The 20,943-nt window shown below is 43.4% G+C and overlaps 1 long non-coding RNA gene across 1 annotated transcript; it reads right to left on the bottom strand.

Annotated features, from left to right (window-relative positions):
- Positions 1-17,725: 17,725 nt before the first annotated feature.
- LOC105030034 lies at positions 17,726-20,116 on the bottom strand. The gene is made up of 3 exons (XR_829548.5): positions 20,033-20,116; positions 18,959-18,985; positions 17,726-18,040 (listed from the first exon to the last, which is right to left on the bottom strand). It is a non-coding gene; the product is annotated as an uncharacterized LOC105030034 (long non-coding RNA).
- Positions 20,117-20,943: the final 827 nt, after the last annotated feature.

Below are 20,943 nucleotides of genomic sequence, written 5' to 3'. Positions count from 1 at the left end.
CTCTAAAACTTCCTGGTAAACGGCTGCGTTGACCTTGGACCTCAGAAACCACAGTGGACCAACACCAGCAGATGACATGGCACCCCAAACCATCGCTGACTGTGGAAACTTTACACTGGACTTCAAGCAACTTGGATTCTGTGCCTCTCATGTAAACAGAAAATTCACTTTTGCATGTAAAGTTTTGCATATTTCTTACATATAAAGCATCCGTGCCGCACAAGCCCTGAAAAGTGAAGCCAAAACGTCTCGATCGCCCCCTGGTGAGTGGTCCCAGCATAGGTCATAAACCCGCCCTCCCCATGTTATTCAATGGGACGCGAGACCAACTAAACAATTAAATTACCCTTCAAATATATTTTTTCCGAAGCTGGTTTCTGTCATTTACTGTAGTTTGTATCACGCTAATGTAAATTCAAGAGTTTGTTTTTAAAATAAGTTGGTTTTTAGTTAGTTATTTAATGCTCTAAAAACGGTGGTGTGACGTCGTGATTCACAGCTTTGATTGACAGCTATCTGAGCCAAGGAGCCACTGAAGCACCATCCTCCTTCGGAGGACTGAGGAGATTGGAGCTTAACATTTAATCTCTAAATTTCTATAATTGATATAATTTCACACGGACATAATGGGTTGTTCTGCAGTACATTGTGCTAACCGATCTGGCATTTCCAATCGATCTTTGAATTTTTTTCGGTAAGTTAAATTTATAAGCTATTTAATTAGTAAATAAATGTAATGGGCTAGCTAACGTTAGCTAAAAGACAACATGCCTCGTTAATAGCTAGCAGGTGATCGTTAGCTAGAAGTTACCAATTATTTTTGTATTAGGCCTATTCTAAATTAAGGTTAAACATGATGTAAGTTAGGCTATAACATATCGTCTAGGTTTAACAAGCAAAGGTTGTACTGTACTTGGACTTGCGATTGATTACGGTATGCGCATTCTGCGAGGGAGAGTGAGGGCGGGGCACAGGGGTGGGTCCGTTGATTTCGCGGCTTTACGGCTTTACTTCCTTCTCGCTACTGCGCATAACTACTGCGCAGAACTGGTCCCAAGATCGCTATCTGCGCAGACGCAAGTCCAAGATGTCAGCGCCGTATCGGGACACTGGTGGCTTCATTTTTCACCAATGGAAAAGAGCGAAAGGGCGTCGTCCATTATTTATACAGTCTATGATATGAAGTCATATATAGTGAGCACAAAAATTAAATAAATAAAAACAAAACAACTGTGTCAGGCTCGAGTGAAATGAGGAGCAGGAGAACGAAGTTGTACGTATTTACTATGTTTTTTAATAGGTAGCGAAACGGCGTAGCTGACAATGCTCTCAGGTAAGTGAGACAATAACACACAAAGACAGGGGAAGCAAAGGAAACATATAGACTGGTGGGAATGATGAGGATGAGAACCAGGTGCGCTAAACAAGACAACAGGTGAAATGCATGAATGAGATGGGCAGTGGTGTCAGAAGACCGATGACGTCGAACGCTGGAGCCTGCCTGCTGCAGGGGGAGGAGAGGCAGCAAAGGGTGCAGTCTTCACAAACTGCAACAATGAAAAATCCTGCAGTAGTTCTGTAAAAAGCAATGAATTGTACCTCCTCACGGTACATAACACTACAAGTTCCCATTTTCTTGGTGGACATCCTGTCTTTCTTGTTGGTCTTGCAAGAGATTTTCATCAACATCACATCTGATGTTTTCCCTTTCGATGCACCGGGGGAAAATTCTCCTGGCGAATCCTATTTCATGTCACCTGGCAGGTCATTTGCAAATATGGCAGATATCACAAACATTTCATGTCATAGATATTTATTGAGTAAACATGTACATGTCTCAAACGATGAAAGAAAGTTTAGAAGTTGTCAAGAGTATGACAATTTCAATGAGAATCAACTGATCAGTTTTGATCAGAGATCCATGTGCATGTACTCTAGGTATTGTGCAAATGTAGACAGTTGTACTTACTCTCGTAAACATGTGCAATGTGCTTGAATGATAAAAACTTCTGATTTTGTGTGAGCAAGAAACTAATTGTTCAGAGATTTGAACTTATTATTTAAAAAAAATTAAATATTTAATTTAATAACAATTTGTGAAATTTGCCAAAATGAATGAGAAAACTGTAATGGAATATACATGATGGCTCACACGATAAAAGAATCTTTAGACGTTGTGAAGTGTATGACAATTTAGGGCTTGACTATAGCGATGTAAAAGATCAAGTCGGGATTAATGAAACTAGCGAGTCACTGCTCCGATCGGGGCATCGCCAAAAAAAATGTGATTATGAAATAATAATCGCATTACAAACTCGACATCCTCCAGTTGTTTCATATTCTGGTACACGCACAAAACTACCTTGCAGCTCCTTTCGCACGCTGCTGACCAGTCTATAGTTGAGCATTGATATGATGCATGGTTGTCTGGTTTTGTTTTTAATTAAAAAAATGTAAACCTTTATTTAATTGAAGACGGCAGTGAAGGATAACTATGAACTATGAACATTATTACCTCAGTGCAAAAAAGTATTTACCTGGTTCGACGTCAATGGAACTCAGGTGCACTGTTGTCTGTCCCAAGTTCCCGGCTAGAGGACAAATGTGGGTCTTTTCACAAAGGCACTGACAAATTTCGCAGACAATTCCTGACCAGCAATGCCAATAGCAAACAGCACCTGGTCAGCATGACAGCCAAGCGGGTGACGGACAATCTGTCTTCAGGGCCCTTGGTTGTATCAGGAATTTAAATGCTGATGCCCATTGGGAGATTGAACAACATAACAACGGCATACCTAGTAACTGACGGCAGCCGGTCGCCTTGTTCCCTAGGGTGAATAACTTAGTGTTTTGTTTGAAAGTAAGTGTTTTGTTTGAACGTCAAATGATTTTTTGACTTTTCTTTTTATTCATTATTATAATTAGAAATGTTATGAAAGAAATATAAAAATATTTTGTTTTATATATCCAGAAAACATTTCATAAATTATTAATCATGTTAAGTAACAAAAGTATTTGGTCCTTTGTTGTACCACTGATGTATTACAAGGAGGGACAGTACAATATTTTTGTACTGGCCCAGCAAACATTTTTAATGTTGAGCCCTGCAATTTCACTGAGAATCAACCCATCAGTTTTGATGAGCAAGCCATGTGCATGTAGGTATTATGCAAATTATAGACAACTGTACTTGCTCTTTTGCACAAAAAACACTTACAATTTACTTAAACGAATAAGAAAATCTAATCTGGTGTGAGCAAGAAACTGATCAGTTCAGAAATTGTAACTAATTATTAAAATAATTAATTATTCTCATTCGAGAATTGACCCAAAGCGATTGAGGAAAACTGTGAAGTGCAGTCTTTCTACACCTCCTGACATCCCTATCGGTCGGGCCGCAGATTCTCATCCATATCACAACCTTGAAATTCAGCTCGGAAAGAATCTCTTGGAATTTCTCATCCAGCCTCTGTGGGCGTTTTCTGTGATGTCCTCACATGCTGCATCCATGACAGCCAGCAGGGTCCTCTGAGTATGTGACTGGAGATCATAAATCTCCTCGGTTGGGTTGAGGAATGGGGAATAGGGAGGGAGGAACTCCATCAGCATAGTATAGTGGGTCACAAACCATCGCCTGATGGTGTTTGAGTAATGGAAACTCTTATTATCCCAAATGATCACATACTTTGGTAAATAATCTCGAAACGGACCCCTCTCATCATCAGGGATGGGATCCCTGTAGAGGGTCTCTAAGAACTTGAGGAGATGCTTTGTGTTGTATGGCCCTTTAAGGGGAGTACGAGTTAGCACACAGCAGTGTTCCCTCCCCGTTGGTCAGGCACATCGACAGTGGCTCTGAGGTTGATGGCATTTAGACCACGCCTTCTGCTTTTGGCCAGGTTGAAGCCAGCCTCATCCAGATATATGAAGTTATATGAAGTTCTATTATATGCTATATTCCAGAAGATACAAAATTAGTTTTATGAATTGTATGTATTTTCATTTTGGACAATATACAGTTACATCAAATGTATACATATTGCATGTTCTTTTCTACAACCATAGCACATGTGTACAGATCATACTTACTATACTGTATATCAGTATAACATGTTGTATTGTTTACTGTAAAGTAGTTACTATATGCACATACAGCTCCAGAAAAAATTAAGAGACCACTGCACCTTTTTCTTTACTTTCCAAATAAGTCAGAAAGGAAGGTTTTGAGTGAGGAACAGAAGGGTTAAAATTAAGAGACCACTGCAAATTGAATGCTTCTGTTCCTCACTCAAAACTTTCCTTTTCAAGTTTTTTGGAAAGGAAAGAAAAAAGAGCTGTAGATGTTTTACCTGTACATGCTGTTGCTGTAGCTCCTTCACAGTCACCATTCCTTTCAAATGGTACATAGTACAGCTGTTTCATGCTCATGTGGTGTCTTTTTTCAGCACTCTTTACCGAGTTGAGATGCTAACAGATTGGATGTTTTCAAAGACATTGTTGTCTTCTATAATGGCACTCTGTATCTCCCTTAGTCTAATGGCATTATTTGCTCTGACCAAGGAGCAAATAGCCTCCTCCTGTATGAATATGTATGAATACACGTGTGTGTGTGTTTGTGTATTACAGTATGTATCTGTATAAAGAATATTTACTGTATACTGTAAAATGCAAGTGGACTACTGTAATATTATGCATTACAATAAGTATTCGCTATTACAGTACAGCGCACATTGTTGGATTACATATGTTTGAATGATTGAGGACACGGTTGTTCTCCCAACATTCGGCTGCACCCTTCGACCAGCCTTCGCCATTGTAAGGTCATGATTGAGAACATGGTCCACAATAGTGGACCTTATTTAATTGGAAACATGCCGGTATCCTTGGCCTCTTTTACCTCTTCCTCTGTTTAGCCTCCCTACCCTTCCAGTGGAGCTGGACCATGGGGGAGCTCTTCAACGATAAGGAGCTCATCACTATCGAGGAGTACCTCCAGGTCCTAAATCCAGCCAGGGATCCAGGGTGGTGGCGACACTGTCGAGGACAACGTCAGCGTTCCCACGCACAGGCCCAGGAGACGCCCCGCACATTTTTTGGGGGGGACTGTGGGTCCTGTGCGAGGGAGGGGAGGTGGTGCCCCTGCCACCAGATCAGTGGAGGCTTGTTGAAGAGCTCCTGCAGTCAATAGAGCAGGAGCTACTAGAGGAAGATGGGGGACTCATGTCACCCCACTCGTGGGGGCTCTGGGATGAACCCCTACAGCAAAGGGACCAAGGGATGTTGGAGGAGAAGAAGACCTACCAGGTAAACCCAGTGCCGGTTTCCAGGCCGGTACTCACAGTGCCGGTTGCCCACACCAAGAACCAGTATAATATATTTTTATAAACATGTTCTAAGCAATTGATGATGCAGGAAGGCAACGGTCCTGAGTTTGCGCAGAAATAAATATGTGCTCAGACCGAAAGCACTAAAAGTTTTGCTGCTTCTCTTCTGCTTCCACAGGTATGTAAAATACTCTTTAAAAGATGTTCGTTTAGGGTCAAAGTGTGTGATTTGTATGAACTAGTTAGTTAGGATAATCTGCAAACAAATGTGTGAATGATGGAAATGTGAATTTTTCTACCAAGCAAAAGCTAGCCATTCATAGTGCTAGTAGTTGGGAGTCATCCAGTTTGTATTTGAGTAGTCGGTTTGTCATAATGAGTTAATATATTGTATTCAGATAAGATGTAATGTAATTTGTATAATGTATTTTATGTTGTACCAGAAAGGTGTTAAGGTTTTAAGAAGCTACACTTTACAAGTTATTTTCCTCAGTTACGGTTTTGGCGCAAAGTTAGTGTTAGACGCGCGTTTCAGAGGCACTTTTAATAGCTAATTTGAGTAGATGGAGCTATGCCTGGAGGGAACGATTATTGTTTTTACTGTATTAAATAATGTCCAGTAAGTAATAGTAATCAAAATGCTGTTAAAGTAGGATGGACATGTAACATATACAATTACTCAGGACATGTTATTCATATTACATGGCATACACACACAGTTATATTGAAAAGGATAATTACACTTCTGCTTTCTTCTGAATAGATTAGTTAATCTAGGGTAAATATATTATAGTGAATGAATGTTATGGTATGTGTATGGATGGTTGTTGGAATACGTCTGGAGGTTAAGAATTAATTGTATAATGAAATGTTTTAATGAACAGTTGTTAATTGTTGAGATGACTTTGGCAGAACCTTTTTCCCGAACTCTGCCAACTGTTTTTAGTATTATCCTTCTTTAGAGGCTAACTAGCATTTTATCATTTTGCAGTCCAGCCTCTGTGTTTGGGCTGGTGAAGTATGCTGCTAAAGGTTGTTGCTTACAAATGCACCTAGCACCTGAAGAGTGTACCTAACCAGTCTCTTATTTCTGGTTTTGGCTACGGCTGATCACCATAATCTAATTAATCTGCATTAATGTGTTCAGCTTGAGTTGCATTAACAATTGTGTACTTGTTTTGTCAGACACCACTAACCGACTCCAAATGCTAATGCCAAACCTAGAATTTAGCATAGATATTGATAGCTCTCTTATGCATGCACTAATAATGAAAAAAAACACACCTGCCTGGTGAGACACAACATTAACTGATGACTTTTAATGCTGTTCAATGTCTGTCCTCTGTCAATTGTTATGCTAGCTAGTCAGTGATGCATGGCTTTTTGTGCTGTAGCCAACTATTGATGATTGCTCTACTAATTCCATAATACGTAGACAATTCAACCCACTGTACACAGCATGTTTGGGTTCATTTTAAAATGGCCAAAGACCACTTGGTTCAAGCAGACCACTGTGTGGTTATTTTGTGCATGCTCCAGGTGTGATTTGTGCATTTAGCTTCCCCAAATAAATGGGTTATAACGCTCCAGTGTTTGATTTAACCAGAAAGGTAAGGTTAAGTCTTTATTTTGGGGATAAATTACATTTGCTCTTTTTGTGGAATGTTTATTTTTTTACAATTTGTAACACAAAACCTTGTACAATTTGAAAATAGGGGTTCAGGGATCTGGGATTTTCTCATATAATTGTGTGAAAGTCATATACAGGTGCTGGTCATAAAATTAGAATATCATAAAAAAGTTGATTTATTTCAATAATTCCATTCAAAAAGTGAAACTTGTATAACTTATACATTCATTCCACACAGGCTGATATATTCCAAGTGTTTATTTCTTAAAATTTTGACCAAATCCAGTATCTCAAAAAACTTGAATATTGTGAAAAGGTTCAATATTGAAGACACTCTAATCAGCTAATTAACCCAAAACACCTGCAAAGGCCTTTAAATGGTCTCAGTCTATGTGACAACTGCGCCCTCTGCTGCTTCACCTCCCCCTGCAGCAGACAGGCTCCAGCGTTCAACGTCACCGGCCTTCTGACACCACCGTCCATCTCATTATGCATTTCACCTGTGTCTTGTTTAGCGCACCTGGTTCTCATCCTCATCATTCCCCCCAGTATATATGTTCCCTCTGCTTCCCCTGTCTTTGTGTGTTATTGTCTCACTGTTTAAACGAGCAGTGTTGCGCTTCGCCATTTGTATTTCACAATTATTAAAAGATACACTAAGTATTACGCCGTTCTCCTGCTCCTCCTTTTTCACCCCAAAGACGTGACAGAATAACACACCACCAAAAAAGAGAAGAATATGGAGCAACAAGGAGCCAAAGGCGAGGCCGGTGTTGCGGAGGCAGTCAAGGTACATTCTACTATGCTGGCCACCCTAGGCGCCGCAATGGACACTGTGTTGAAAGCGGTGCAGCGCCTAGAGCTGAGCCAGCAGAACCCTGCAGCACCGGCTGTCTCTTCGCCTCCCCAGGTTGCGTCGCCCAACATGGGGGCGATGCACATTCCGCTGCCCAGGGACTACGACGGGACGGCGGACCGCTGCCGGGGTTTCCTGCTGCAAGTGGACATTGCGCTCCAGGCGATGCATCCTGCGCCGACCGATGCCCAGAAGATCTCCTCACTCGTCTCCTGCCTGTCTGGGAAAGCCCTGGAGTGGGCCACCGCCGTTTGGAACATCGAGCAGCCCACCCAGGGCAGCTACGCCGATTTCACCCGCCGCTTCCGAGCCGTGTTCGACTATCCTCACGAAGGGAGAGAGGCAGGTGAACGGCTGTTCCACCTACGGCAGGGGACAAGATTGGCGCAGGAGTTCGCACTGGAGTTCCGTCCCTGGCAGCGGGATCGGGGTGGAACGAGCGGGCTCTAATCGACCACTATCGGTGTAGCCTTCGCGAGGACGTCCGGAGGGAGCTAGCTTGTCGAGATGTGTCCCTCTCCTTCGACCAACTGGTAGACATGTCCATCCGTCTCGACAACCTGCTGGCTGCCCGAGGACGTCCCGGAAGAGGCCCGCCCGTTCCACCCTGCCAACCAGACGCCGCCGTCCCCATGGACCTGGGGGCGGCTGCGCTTTCGGGCAGAGGTCGGGGAGGACAGGTGCAGAGTGCCTCCAAGAGGAGACGAGGCCGTACACGCGCACCACATCGCACCTCCCTCCCCGAGTCGAGAGGCGACAGACATGGCACTTCCGCGTCACCCAAGGTAGCACATGCCCATTCACCACTTGCCTCTTCCCTCTCTATGTGCACGGTCCCTGTTACGTTCCCCGGCTTTCCGTTGCTTTCCCAGTGTAAGGCGCTGGTAGATTCAGGCGCAGCTGGGAATTTCATGGATATGTCCTTTGCTCTGCGTTCACGCATACCCCTTCAGGTCCTCACCACCCCCCTACCCGTGAGAGCTTTGGACAGCCGGCCACTAGGGTCGGGTTTGGTCACCCGACGCACTGTCCCCCTCCTTATGGTTACCGGCGACCGACACAGCGAAACCCTTTCCTTCCATGTGATCGACTCGCCCACGTTCCCAGTCGTTTTGGAATGCTGGAACAGGGTTACATTAGGCCCTCCAAGTCACAGATCTCCTCGAGTTTCTTTTTTGTGAAAAAGAAGGACGGTGGTTTGCGCCCGTGCATCGATTACCGGGCGCTGAACAAGATCACCATTCCGTTCCGCTACCCTCTCCCTTTGATCTCTGCGGAGGTGGAGAGGATGCACGGGGCCCGCTTTTTCACCAAATTAGACCTCAGCAGCGTCTATAACCTGGTACATATCTGGGAAGGGGATGAGTGGAAAACAGCCTTTAGTACCACGTCCAGCCACTATGAGTATTTAGTAATGCCGCACGGTTTGATGAATGCTCCATCAGTCTTTCAATCCTTCGTCAACGATGTATTCCGGGACATGTTGTGCGAGGGCGTAGTGGTGTATATCGATGAAATCTTGATATACACTGCCACCCGCGCCGAACATGTCTCGTTGGTACGCAGGGTGCTTGTTAGACTGCTGGAGCATGACTTGTACGTGAAAGCCGAGAAGTGTCTGTTTTTTCAGTCGTCTGTGTCCTTCCTGGGGTATCGCTTTTCCAGCACAGGTGTGGCTATGGAGGAGCCTCACATTGACGCTGTGCGTAATTGGCCGACCCCAACCACGGTGAAGGACGTGCAACGATTTTTAGGCTTCTCTAATTACTACAGGAGGTTTATCCGGGGCTTTAGCCAGGTCGCGGCTCCGATCACCTCCCTTCTGAAGGGGGGGGGGCGACCCAGTTGCGGTGGACCGTGGAGGTGGAGTGGGCGTTTGTGGAAATGAAACACCGTTTCACCACCGCTCCGGTCCTGGCCCATCCCGACCCGTCGCTCCAGTTCATCATGGAGGTGGACGCGTCCGACTGTGGGCTCTGTGCCATCCTCTCTCAACAGACGGGGAGTTGTAACACGCTCCGTCCCTGTGCCTAATTCTCCCAGAAGCTCAGTGCGGCGGAGCGGAACTATGACATAGGTGATCGTGAGCTACTTGCCGTGGTTCGAGCCCTGTCGGCGTGGCGGCACTGGTTAGAGGGTGCTAAACACCCTTTCCTCGTCTGGACGGACCAACGGAACCTGGAGTACATGCGGGCAGCGAGGAGGCTGACCCCTCGTCAGGCAAGGTGGGCTATGTTCTTCACCCGGTTTGTTTTTACTCTAACTTACAGGCCGGGGAGTAAGAACGTCGGGGCCGACGCGCTGTCCCGCCAGCATGACACAGAGGAGAGGCCAGTGGATGATGCTCCCGTGCTCCCGGAGTCGTGCATCGTGGCACCGGTGGTATGGGAACTGGACGCGGACATCGCTAGAGCGCAGCGTGACGAGCCCTCTCCGCCCACATGCCCTGAGGGTCGTACGTAGGTGCCGGCATCTGTCCACGACCGCCTCATCTACTGGGCGCATACATCTCCCTCCTCTGGTCATCCTGGTATCGGGCCAACGGTGCACGCCCTGGCCGGTAAGTACTGGTGGCCCACTTTAGCCAAGGACGTGAGGGTGTACGTCTCTTCCTGCTCGGTATGCACCCAGAGTAAGGCACCCCGGCACCTACCTATGGGCAAGTTGCACCCCTTGCCCATTCCACAACGACCATGGTCCCACCTATCAGTTGATTTCTTAAGTGATCTTCCCCCTTCACAGGGTCATACCACCACCCTGGTCGTTGTGGATTGGTTCTCCAAGTCCTGCCGCCTCTTGCCTCTGCCCGGCCTTCCTACTGCCCTACAGACAGCGGAGGCCCTATTCACACACGTGTTCCGGCACTATGGGGTGCCCGAGGACATCGTGTCTGACCGGGGTCCCCAGTTCATGTCTAGAGTGTGGAAGGCCTTCATGCAGCACCTGGGGATCTCGGTCAGTCTGACCTCGGGCTACCATCCCCAGTCCAACGGCAGCTGGACCGGGTAAACCAGGAAGTGGGCAGGTTCCTCTGGTCCTACTGCCAGGACCGGCCGGGGGAGTGGGCAGAGTTTCTGCCTTGGGCAGAATACGCTTTCAACTCTCTGCACCACTCCTCCACGGGCATATCACCTTTTCCTGGACACCGAGCCAGACCGGTACCCCTGCGGTGGATGACTGGTTCCGGTGGGCAGCGGGCACGTGGGAAGCCGAAAGGTCTTTGCGGACCGCCACCGCAGGGAGGCCCCGGTGTCACCGGCCTTCTGACACCACCGTCCATCTCATTATACATTTCACCTGTGTCTTGTTTAGCGCACGTGGTTCTCATCCTCATCATTCCCCCCAGTATATATGTTCCCTCTGCTTCCCCTGTCTTTGTGTGTTATTGTCTCGCTGGTTTAAAAGAGCAGTGTTGCGTTTCGCCATTTGTATTTCACAATTATTAAAAGATACACTAAGTATTACGCCGTTCTCCTGCTCCTCCTTTTTCGCCCCGAAGACGTGACAGTCTAGTTCTGTAGGCAACACAATCATGGGGAAGACTGCTGACTTGACAGCTGTCCAAAAGATGACCATTGACACCTTGCACAAGGAGGGCAAGACACAAAAGGTCATAGCTAAAGAGGCTGGCTGTTCACAGAGATGTGTCCAAGCACATTAATAGAGAGGCGAAGGGAAGGAAAAGATGTGGTAGAAAAAAGTGTAAAAGCAATAGCAGAGATGGGGACAAGTCACACATGGTCAAGTCCAAGCAAGTCTCAAGTCTTAACCATCAAGTCTCGAGTCAAGTCTCAAGTCACAGTTCAGATAAATCCAGTCGTTTTTAAATCAATAAATTCCTTTTGAAATCAATATTTTGTCTCAAATTATTGATTTATTTGGTAGGTAGCCATGTAATAAGCGGGATAAGGTATAGCGAGGTGGTTGTTATAGCGAATACAACCCCTTCAGGCTGATTCAAGATCCCTCCGCTTCGTCCCCCCAAAAAATTGTACCGCGGAGGAGAAAAATATTTGATTTTGAAATCGAGCTTCGCACCGAGCGCACGTCAGAAACAGAGGACAGTGTGTGTGTGTGCTCATCTCTTTAGTACTGTGACTTGACTTGAAACTTATAAGAACTCGACTTGACTTGCTTAGGGTGAACCCTTGACTTGCTTGATTTATCTGAACTGTGACTTGAGACTTGACTCGAGACTTGATGGTTAAGACTTGAGACTTGCTTGGACGTGACCATGTGTGACTTGTCCCCATCTCTGCATGTAACACATGATATGCTAAAATGATTGTATACATACAGATGTGCATATCCTTTTTTCTGTGTACTACAGAATTGTACAGCATTCACTTTTCCCAGGAAACTTTTCCCACTGTTGAAACCACTGTGATACACACAGGCATTCAGCTAGACAAACTGACATTCTTGTGTAGTGCAATAAGCAGTCAGTGTCAACAAAAAGTAGAACAAAATATTATATAACATATTTCCAAGGTGAAAAAATATTGATTTTGACCAGTACTGTTCTCACAGTGACAAAAAAAACATTTAATTTTGTTGTAAGTGCCCTTTTGGAATGTATACATTGTTTTTCAATGTATTTCATTGTGTAGAAAAATTATTTAATCCAATTTTTAATCCATTTGGCCATTTAATCGGCCACCGTAACTGGTAGCCTAAACTGTAACCTGGATGGGCGAGTGCTCTTCAGAATATTGTAATGTTAAATATAAACGTAATTTTCCCATTTACAGTGGATATAAAAAGTCCACACACCCTTGTGAAAATGCCAGATTTTTGTGATGTAAAAGTATGAGACAAAGATAAATCATGTCAGAACTGTTTCCATTTTTAATGTGATCTATAATGCAAACAATGAATTTGAAAAACCAACTGAAATCTACGAGGGGGAAAAATGAAAAAGAAAAACCTTACAATAACATGGTTGCATAAGTGTGCACACCATCTTATAACTGGGGATGTGGCTGTTTTCAGAATTAACCAATCACATTCAAACACATGTTAAATAGGTGTGTCATAACACACCTGCCATCATTTAAAGTGACTCTGATTGATCACAAATAAAGTTCCACTGTTCTTGTAGGATTTTCCTGATATTTGTAGGATTTTCCTGATATAAGCCATGGTCCGCAGAGAGCTTCCAAAGCATCAGAGGGATCTCATTGTTAAAAGATATCAGTCAGGAGAAGGGTACAAAATATTTTTAAAAGCATAGAGATATACCATGGAACACTGTGAAGACAGTCATCTTCAAGTGGAGAAAATCTGGCACAACAGAGACATTGCCAAGAACTGGACATCCCTCCAAAATTGATGAAAAGACACGAAGAAAACTGGTCAGGGAGGCTTCCAAGAGGCCTACAGCCACATTAAAGGAACTGCAGGAATTTCTGACAAGTACTGGCTGTGTGCTACATGTGACAACAATCTCCTGTTTTCTTCATATGAATGGGCTATGGGGTAGGGTGGCAAGACGGAAGCTTTTTCTTACAAAGAAAAACATCTAAGCCTGGCTGAAGTTTGCAAAAAAATACATCAAGTCCCCCAAAAGCACGTAGGAAAATTTGTTATGGTCTGTTGAAACCAAGGTTGAACTTTTTGGCCATAATTCCAAAAGGATGTTTTTCTTCAGCTGGAACCGGGGCTTTAGTCAGGGTGGAGGGAATTATGAACAGTTCCAAATACCAGGCAATTATGGCACAAAACCTTCAGGCGTTCGTTAGAAAGCTGAAGTTCACCTTTCAGCAAAATAACACCCCAAAGCACACATCCAAATCCACAAAAGCATGGCTTCACCAGAAGAAGATTAATGTTTTGGAATGGCCCAGCCAGAGCCCAGACCTGAATCCAATTGAACATCTGTAGGGTGATCTGAAGAGGGCTGTGCACAGGAGATGTGCCATGCTAATAGACTCCTAACCCAAAAGACTGAGTGCTGTAATAAAATCAAAAGATATTTCAACAAAGTATTAGTTTAAGGGTGTGCACACTTATGCAACCAGGTTATTGTGTCATAGTTTATTATTTTTCCTCCTCAAAGATTTCGGTTTGTTTTTCAATTCATGTTATAGGTCACATTAAAGGTAGAAAGAGTTCTAACATGATTTATCTTTGTCTCCTTCTTTAACATCATAAGAACCTGGCATTTTAACAGGGGTGCTAGACATTTTATATCCACTGTAATTTATAATACTAGTCTGCTAAATGACAACGTATAATGTCTGTTTTAATAAATGTGCTTAAGATTTCAAAGAATATAAAACCTCACTCATCCGGAATTAACTTTATCTAACCAGTTATTTACAAGAAATGATACAGTGATAGTAGATAGGACAGTAATATTTAAATATTTGATATTCTTTAGATAAATACTGTTTTTCTCTGAACACAGTAATGGCACACCACCAGTCCCTGTGGTAAAGGTGTTGATGTTCCTGTGGTGCATGGCCAACCAGAACAGCTTTAGCGAGATGTCAGACAAGTTTGATGTGTCACAGTCATCAGCACACAGGAACATCCTAGAACATATTTTGCACAATGGGACCAACCTTCTTCTCCTGGCCAACGGGACCAACCTTCATCTCCACAATGGGACCAACCTTCATCTCCTGGTCAATGGGACCAACCTTCATCTCCTGGTCAATGGGACCAACCTTCATCTCCTGGTCAATGGGACCAACCTTCATCTCCTGGTCAATGGGACCAACCTTCATCTCCTGGCCAATGGGACCAACCTTCATCTCCTGGCCAATGGGACCAATCTTCATCTCCTGGCCAATGGGAACAACCTTCAACTCCTGGCCAATGGGACCAACCTTCAACTCCTGGTCAATGGGACCAACCTTCAACTCCTGGTCAATGGGACCAAACTTCATCTCCACAATGGGACCAACCTTCATCTCCTGGCCAATGGGACCAACCTTCTTCTCCACAAAGGGGACCAACCTTCATCTCCTGGTCAATGGGACCAATCTTCATCTCCTGGCCAGTGGGACCAACCTTCATCTCCTGGCCAATGGGACCAACCTTCTTTTCCTGGCCAATGGGACCAACCTTCATCTCCTGGCCAGTGGGGCCAACTTTCAACTCCTGGTCAATGGGACCAACCTTCAACTCCTGGTCAATGGGACCAACCTTCAACTCCTGGTCAATGGGACCAACCTTCAACTCCTGGTCAATGGGACCAACCTTCATCTCCTGGCCAATGGGACCAACCTTCTTCTCCACAAAGGGGACCAACCTTCATCTCCTGGTCAATGGGACCAACCTTCATCTCCTGGCCAATGGGACCAATCTTCATCTCCTGGCCAGTGGGACCAACCTTCATCTCCTGGCCAATGGGACCAACCTTCTTTTCCTGGCCAATGGGACCAACCTTCATCTCCTGGCCAGTGAGCCAACTTTCAACTCCTGGTCAATGGGACCAACCTTCAACTCCTGGTCAATGGGACCAACCTTCAACTCCTGGTCAATGGGACCAACCTTCAACTCCTGGTCAATGGGACCAACCTTCAACTCCTGGTCAATGGGACCAACCTTCATCTCCACAATGGGACCAACAATCATTTACTTGCCAATGGGACCAACCTTCATCTCCTGGCCAATGGGACCAACCTTCTTCTCCACAAAGGGGACCAACCTTCATCTCCTGGTCAATGGGACCAACCTTCATCTCCTGGTCAATGGGACCAATCTTCATCTCCTGGCCAGTGGGACCAACCTTCATCTCCTGGCCAATGGGACCAATCTTCATCTCCTGGCCAGTGGGACCAACCTTCATCTCCTGGCCAATGGGACTAACCTTCATCTCCTGGCCAATGGGACCAACCTTCATCTCCTGGCCAGTGGGGCCAACCTTCAACTCCTGGTCAATGGGACCAACCTTCAACTCCTGGTCAATGGGACCAACCTTCAACTCCTGGTCAATGGGACCAACCTTCAACTCCTGGTCAATGGGACCAACCTTCATCTCCTTGCCAATGGGACCAACCTTCATCTCCTGGCCAATGGGACCAACCTTCTTCTCCACAAAGGGGACCAGCCTTCATCTCCTGGTCAATGGGACCAAACTTCATCTCCTGCCCAAACGATTGTGAGAATACAACGTCTGCTGCTCAGTTCCACCGCCTCTGTCGTCTCAGTGATGTCATTGGTGCAATTGATGGGAGCCACATCACCATGGAGAGGCCTACACGAACAGAAAGTCCTTCTACTCCATCCTCCTTTGGGGGATTGTAGACGAGAAAGAGCAATTCAGTGACCTTTTTGCTGGACCACCCGGCAGGGTTCAAGGTGCCAGTATATTGAGGGCCTCCAGCTTCTTTACAACGATCTGCAGGACAGGCAGACTGATGGTGTTGTGATGATCATGATGGCAGCCTGTGTTCTACACAGTGTGTGCATTGGTGCTTCAGAGATACACCGATCAGCCATAGCATTTTGACAACTGACAGGTGAAGTGAATAACACTGATAATCTCATTATCATGGCACCTACCAGTGAGTGGGATATATAAGGCAGCAAGTACAAATTCTGTCCTCAAAGACCGATCCATGGAGGCCCCACCTCGCAACTTACAGGACTTAAAGGACCTGCTTATAACGTCTTGGTGCCAGATACCACAGCACACCTTCAGAGGTATAGTGAAGACCATGCCTCGACGGGTCAGGGGTGTTTTGGCAGCAAAAGGGGGACCTACACAATATTAGGCAGGTGGTCATAATGTTATGGCTGATCAGTGTATATCAGGACACCCACATGGCTTCCCAAGGCAGGAAGATGAAAATGAGTAGACTATGACTTGTCTTTCAACTAATAAATTAGATACATTGGCTGATAACTTCCATTGATTGTTTGTACATTCTGTGTGTACCAGTAAAGAAGTATCTTCCTCAATTAACTGTCTCACCTTTTACCCATTGCCCACAGTGAAGGGCTAGGTATAAAAAAAGTATCAGGTAAAATCCCAAACAATCATTTATTATGAATCAGAACCGGAAATAGTTATATATAAATTACACACATTATAATGTTAAAATAACAGAACTAATACAAAATATATAGCAGCTAAAAATGATAACTATATACAAACAAAAAAACATTAAGAATACCTGGATGTCAATGACTCATAGTACTGAGTATACTTCACTTACATAAATTAATTGTACTCTTCTGGTCTTTAGGATCCAGTAAGGTATCTTGCAATATAATTGGTGGCATTACGTCTAGATATATAAATTAATTAGTTTTTTGTCCCTATTGGGACAAAAGGGAGGAATTGTAGAAACTGTATTTATTATCATTCTTATTTATTCATTATCTTATTAGAAGGGTTTTGTATTCTGTATGCTTGATCAATTACACATATACTGAAAGACTTGTCTCTCTCTCTGTCTCCAACTTATAAGGCCAGTGTCTTGTGTTCAGGGGCAGTGATGAATGGAATGACGGATGAGCAGGGCCTTGGCTCCTTTCAGCAGTAAGAGAAACAGGCCTCTGCCTGTGCCATAAAACCGCCATAAGAAACTGTTCTCTAGGAGGAAGCTCTTGAATAGCAGGTAGTTATTATTATTTACACCCTATTCCTTATTGGGAAGAGCATAGTTAACTTAAGTTCCCATATAGTCCAGATTGTTATATCTCAGTCTTTGATCGGGTTGTCTGGGCAACTGACATTCTATGATTTTCTGTGTCTCCTGGAGCTATTTGTGTAACTTTGCAATTTAGACTACCTCATAGTGGCTACTATGCCTTGTATGTACATTCTGCAAATGCTAATTCCGCCATCTGTACTGTTGGAAGAGAATATAAGCTTGAAACTTGAAATGCATAATCAGAACAATCTGTCATGACTTACTCTGTGTTGGTCTCTGTACTTGTGCTCCTTTTGTCATGATGCTTGTTCCCGTGGATTCACGTAATTAAACTTGAAATAATCAACTGTTATACGAACGACTGAGAAGTCTTTATTTTAATAAATCGTGAACATTTTCCATCTTTCACACCCTGCTGTGCAGATGTGAGTTGTGTCAGTGTCTCTTCATGGCGCTGCCGACTGGCTTTTTTTGCCTCTTGTAGAAACTGCATCAACTCATCATCCAGTCTTTTGTGTTTCCGAGATGGCATCAGTGACCAACATTGGTGTGGAAGATAGGCTGAATGCAGAGCGGTGTCAGCTAGAACAGTAACACTGCTGCAATGGACTAGCGTCTACTAAAAAAGAAAACACGTTAACATCACACCATGATAAAGCTCTTATATTTCGGTCATTCATTTACTTTAACCAAATATGTAACACTTTAGCTGATCACACCCAACTTGAAAAATAACTTTTAAATATTTCTTTAACATTTACCTATTTCACGGATGGGAGGTTACAACTAGCCAGATTAGCCATTGTTAGCAACATCATTTAATAAAAACGTTATTTCTATACATTAAGTTGTATTTCACACATACTAATAGACTCTGTGCACCAATGTAGTGAGGAACTTCCGCTTTTGTCTAGAAGTCTGCATAGCAGTTTCCGGTTTACTTACTAAAACTCATCCGCATAAGTAAACACCTAAACTCACAACAAGATGAGTGATGCTGTTGTACGGAGAAAAAAAAAGAAATATAATGTACGTGACTCATTTAAGTTTCAAGGTACAAGTGGGGCATCATTTTAATCAGGAGAATGTCCTCTTTTTAATAAAATATGGCTTGCGCCATTCAATGACTTCAAACGCTAGACTAGAGGTAGTCAAAAAAGGCGATTTTTTTTATATACTTCCACGTAATGCAGATTTAAGCGCAATGAATACCATATAGGACCAGATGTTTACTTCCTATGCCAGTTGTTATTTTTTAGTTTCGTTGTGAAATGAGGTTACAGTAGTAAAATAAAAGAGGAGACCTGTTTTGGTGCTTTTTTGAGGCTATGGAATTTTAAGCTTCATTCAGGTTGAACTCTGTGCAGAGTTTGCATGTTCTGCCTCAGTGATCATGTTTCCTCCCACAAAAAGGTTATTGTCAATTCTTGAGAAAACAAATCAAATTAAAATGTACAGATGAACTGGCAATAATATGGCCACTAGTGTACATGGTATCCATTCACTGTCTTAAGGTCAGGATGACATGAATACTCACTGCATTTGAAGATCTTGTGGCAGGAGACTTCTCATTCCCAAAATGACAGGATCATGAGGGGAAAACACACACAAAAAAATATCTTAAAAATCACATTCATCCTCTGAGTATGTTTTTTGTACTTACTTTCCCCTCTGACAATCATCACCTTGCCTTGAGCATGTCTCTGTAATTAGAATTACTATCAGTTAATGTATACATTCTGTATTTAAGTACATGGAACTTAGCATACATTTTGATTAATTACAACTTATAACAGGTGTATTGCTTGGTTCACATTTTGGATGGAAAGGACAGGTGTTGATGTAAAATAGATCATATCTGACCAAGCTGATCAAGCTAACTACGGTGGGATAGGCATTGGCAAGATCCCGCAGGAAGAAAATTAAACTATGATACCCACTCACTATTAACCCCCATATTTTGACATCTTTGTGAAGATGCTGTGAATATGTCCCCTATCCCTGTCGTTTCATAATGGCTAGTTTTTCTTTCATAGAAACGTTAGCTAGTAAACTGCTACGCATTCCATAAACCTGAAGATTACACATCCATAACCAACATCCAATAGCATAATATCCATGGAGTAGGGTAAATTAAAACGACAGCTATATTTCAAATTGATAATATATGTAATTAGAACTTGCATGTACTACAACAAAATATTAAGCCATCCAGCTAGTTAACTCACTTGAAAACTCCCTAGATACGTCTGTTGGCTAGATAGCCTAGTTAAGATAAATTAGTGAATTGGCCAGCTAGTAGCTACAGCAGCAACCTCTTTTTCTACAGTTTAAGTTTTATATTTTAGCAGCCATAAAACACGGAGTTATTACTGGCAGAGTGAACGACTTAAGAAAAGTGTGACAGTTACTTTTCAATAGCTAGCCACGTTTTTTCCACTCAAGCTAGGCTAACCTGACCAGTTAGCTAGTTACAAGCTAGATACACAATCACATTGAATCGGTCAATAACATGATGACAACAGCTGTTAGAAAACTGTGTTCATATGTATCTCTAATGAATTTACAATAAATCTGATTCACTTGTGTTGTGTAAGTCTAATGCACTTACCGAATAGCCAAGCAGCAGAATACCCACTCAAACAGATGTATTTTCAAACATGACCGGTGAGAGGCGTGCAGTTTTCATTGACCAGATTCCTGGATGACAGTCAGATTAACCAATCATGCTCAAAGCAATACGGTGAGACAACCAATATAAATATTTTCAGCGTCAAAACCACACAACCATAGAAAAATATTACATGTTTTAAAAGAAAGAAAAGAACAGCATGTTTTAGTTTTATTTGTATTCATTGTGTTGTGGTGCATGAATAAAAGTGTAAACGTTTTGTTAATACCAATAGGCACACACACACACACACACACACACACACACACACTATACATGTACTATATAAACTGGTTGACGGTTATACTGGGTCTTCAAATCTCCTTACAGCCACAGATCAAACACTGCATATGTATCCATATGACCTACAGTGGGGAGAACAAGTATTTGATACACTGCCAATTTTGCAGGTTTTCCCATTTACAAAGCATGTAGAAGTCTATCATTTTAATCATAGGTACTCTTCAACTGTGAGTGACGGAATCTAAAACAAAAATCCAGAAAATCACATTGTATAATTTTTAAGTAATTAATTAGCATTTTATTGCATGACATAAGTATTTGATACATCAGCAAAGCAGAACTTATTATTTGGTACAGAAACCTTTGTTTGCAATTACAGAGATCATACGTTTCCTGTAGTTCTTGACAAGGTTTGCACACACTGCAGCAGGGATTTTGGCCCACTCCTCCATACAGACCTTCTCCAGATCCTTCAGTTTTCGGGGCTGTCGCTGAGCAATACGGACTTTCAGCTCCCTCCAAAGATGTTCTATTGGGTTCAGGCTTCTTACAGAACCACTCCTTAGTTGCCCTGGCTGTGTGTTTTGGGTCGTTGTCATGCTTGAAGA

This window comes from Esox lucius, chromosome 4, assembly GCF_011004845.1.
Source record: "Esox lucius isolate fEsoLuc1 chromosome 4, fEsoLuc1.pri, whole genome shotgun sequence".
NCBI classification, from domain to species: domain Eukaryota; kingdom Metazoa; phylum Chordata; class Actinopteri; order Esociformes; family Esocidae; genus Esox; species Esox lucius.
Note: the sequence above shows the minus strand (reverse complement) of the source record. Positions and strands in the feature narration are given on the sequence as shown.